Genomic DNA, 3,564 nt, shown 5'->3' on the forward strand with positions numbered 1-3,564 from the left:
ATGTTGAATTTTGTCAAATGCTTTTTCTGCATCTATTGAGATGACCTTATGATATTTATTCTTTATTTTGCTAATGTGATTTATTACATTGATTTGCAGAAGTTGAACCATCCTTGCATCTCTGGAGTAAATCCCACTTAACCATGGATATGATCATTTTAGTGTATTGTTGAGTTTGGTTTGCTAGTTTTTGTTGACAATTTTTACATCTGTGTTTATCAGGGACATTGGCTTATAACTTTCTTTTCTTGTGGTATCCTTGTCTGGTTTTGGTACCAGGGTAGCAGTGGCCTTGTAAAATTCAGAAGTGTTCCCTCCTCTTCTAAACTTTAAGAAGGAATGGTATTAATTTGTGTGTATGTGGGAGGGGTAGAAATCACTAGTGAATCTATCTGGCCCTGGACCTTTCTTTGCTGGGATGTTTTTAATTACTGATTCAACCTCCTTACTTGTAATTGGTCTATTCAGATTTTTGTCTTTTTCTTCTTGAGTTAGTTTCAGTATTTTGTCTTGTTAGAAATTTGTCCATTTCATCTAATTTATTGGTATACAATTATTCACAGTATTCCTTTATAATCCTTTTCATTTCTGTAACAGTGTCCCAACTGAATATCTTTTATTTCTGATTTTTAGTAATTTGAGTCTTCTTTTTTCTTGGTCAAGCTACTGTTTCTGTGAACCAAGGGAGTGTGTTTTTTCTTCCACTCCAGATCAAGTCAGCCATTTTCAGCAGTCAAACTGCCTGTTTCAGAGCTGTCCTGGATTGGTAGACCTACCTAGCTGGTTGAGCTAAGGAAGTAGTGAGAGGTGGGGATGGGAGTAACCTCACGCCAAAATGCCATAGACTCTGTTTTTAATTACGTTTTTTTTTTCATTTATATATTTTTATTTGGAAATGTTTCTATCAGTACAGTGAAACTACATTTTATAAACACTGGATGTCATTTGTTTGTATATCATTATTAGTTTATTATAAAATAGAGGACGTGGAAATTATTTACATGATGAAAAGATTTCAGAACTTCAGGGCAGTTTCATGTGATGCCATTCCAATAGTGACTTATTTCAGTCTACATATTTTCCAAGAATGTCACCATCTCTAGGTAAGAAATAATCCTTGTCATCTAGACCTACTTTGGTGCCTCCATATTCTAGGAGAACTTTATCTCCAACTTTCACACCTAACTGGTTGAATCTCTCCACCTTTAGAGCCAGATCCAAGAGCTACTATTGTTGCTTGCAGTACTTTCCCTTGAGATTTTTCTGGAAGCATAATGCCTCCTTTGGTTACAATTTCAGCTGCACTTTCAACTAATACTCGGTCAAAGAGAAGAAACTTTCTAAATGCTGCTGAAGTTTATACTTTGTTCTGGAGCCACCACCACAAGGAGAAAATCTCAAGATTTTTGAATTAACTGTTCTCGATTTGTTATATACAGTTTTGGCTAATTTCCAGAACCCTGAAATGGTTGGTTTTGACAATTTTATCCAGTTTTTAAATTACTTTTTTGTGGGGCAGATTTGCCAAGCTTCTCATGCTGCCATTCCTAAATTTCTAATTTTAACCAGTATGTTAGACATTGACCACCCCTCTCCACCTTCCCTACTGCCTAGACTCTGAACGACTCCTAAAAACAGACAGTTTCAAGTTTTAAAGACAAAATCAGTACCATAACCATCTCCCTCCAGATCTGGACTATATTAATGTAACATTAATTTAAATAGCTGCCATCTATTGAACATATGCCACTGGGCTAGCTGCTTTATATGTACGTCTGTTCTACAGTCCTCACACTCGTAATGTTATTCCCATTACATCTGGGAAAACCGAGGTTCAAGGAACTTTGATGTCTCAGCAGCAGAGTAAGAATTTAAACCCAGGCCATTCTGACTATGCTGTTATTACCATTGTACCTTTTCTGCCTGCCAACTTCTCCCCACTTTCCCCAGGAAATGTACTTGGTATCAATTTTGGCTAATCAGCACGCGTGGAGCACATATTTTGAGTGAGGTTTCTTGAGCACTCAACCTCTTGTTCCTTCTATTCCCCTCCCCCATCCTAGTCTTCCAAAGTAGGTCCTCAGATGGGACTTGAATGGGAAGGTTTTGGGTGAAAAAGTTTCCACTAATAACCATTGAAACCACATTAACTTTTTGAAAGCCATCCAAGAATTCTAAAAGCCAGATTTTTCTGGGCTCTTGGTTTTGTTGAGACACCTACTTTTCACAGCGAGTTAAACAAAACCACCTCGGTGGTTGGTTAATAAAATGTCATTATTTCCTCTTCTTCCCGAATAGTACTTTAGAAGTAAGGGTAAGAAAACCTCAAGTAGCAATTTCTTTACAAATTAGTTAGCATTAAAGTAAAACTAATTGATCTTTTTTCTGCAACACAGCAGAAGCACATTCCTGTGTAAAGGTATTTTAATGCTAGAATGCAGCGCTACAATTTTTGAGTGATCATATTCTTCAAGCTCTTTATCTAAAATGAGTTATCCTTTCAGAAATGGAGAAAATGCATCTCTTCTATAATTCCTATTAAGTCTCCATTGAATTTACATAGGAAATCTGTTTACCCAACCAATTTACTTCTATATGTAATCACATGAATCTGGACCTGTCTTCTAGGAACTCACATTCTAGGAAATAGAACAATATATAAAAGTTGAAGAGCATGAGATTTAATACAGTAACTATCAGACCAATAGATGAGAGGTTTGTGAAATCTACAGCTTATGGCTAGGTCCTGCAATAAAAGTTAGAGGTCTGTACTTACATGTGAAGACCTATGATCAACAGACCAATAAGAAAGTTAAGAGTTAGAGGTGCTAGAGCCCAGGATGAGTAGACCAGCGAAACTTAAGTAGAATTTTAGTAGTTGTTAAACAACTCAAGATAGATTAACTGTATGAATCAAAAATATCCCGTTGCTAGTGTTACTAGCCTAAAGCTCAAAAGTACAACGGGCAGGATAGAGGTCTTAAGTCCTCCCTTATACCCATAGGGAGAATTTTATGGTCAAGAATGAGTCAAACTCTGTATAAGGGCATCAGCTAAAAGACTCTCCCAGTCTGTGTATTGTGTGCACGTTTCTCAGTTTCCTTCATTCATCCAGTAACATCTGGAGACCCATTTGTGGGCTGGGTATCATGCCAGGCACTAGAGAGAAAGTTGAAAAGGATATAAACCCGGTCTTCAAGGAAGGAGCTGAATGTCAGCGGAACACTTCTGAATGACTGGCAAGGCAAGAGGAGTATTCAAAGGGGCACGTGACAGGTTAAGGTAGTCTTTTAGGGCACAGCATGATTGGATCAGGGACATGAAAGTAATGTGGCTGGCTGGAGCTTGGGAAGATGAATACCCAAGATGGAACCCTTCTGGCATTTAAGAGGTAAAGTAAAGAAGAGAGGTATCAAAAGACAAGAAAGGTCAGAAATGTTAAAGCACATGTTAGAGAAGCCAAGAGATTAAGGTATAAAGAAAACAGTGGATAGTAGCAAATGCTGCCTAAGTGTCAAGTAATATAAGGATTGTAAGGGGTCTGTCCATTCAATTTGCAGGTAG

General features: G+C 37.5%; 1 pseudogene across 1 annotated transcript; it reads right to left on the bottom strand.

The window, feature by feature from the left end:
* Positions 1-862: 862 nt before the first annotated feature.
* On the bottom strand, positions 863-3,002 carry LOC102529860 (10 kDa heat shock protein, mitochondrial pseudogene; annotated as a pseudogene). The gene is made up of 2 exons (XR_012073873.1): positions 2,999-3,002; positions 863-1,347 (listed from the first exon to the last, which is right to left on the bottom strand). The product of XR_012073873.1 is annotated as a 10 kDa heat shock protein, mitochondrial pseudogene (transcript).
* Positions 3,003-3,564: the final 562 nt, after the last annotated feature.

Source organism: Vicugna pacos, chromosome 6 (assembly GCF_048564905.1).
Source record: "Vicugna pacos chromosome 6, VicPac4, whole genome shotgun sequence".
NCBI lineage: Eukaryota > Metazoa > Chordata > Mammalia > Artiodactyla > Camelidae > Vicugna > Vicugna pacos.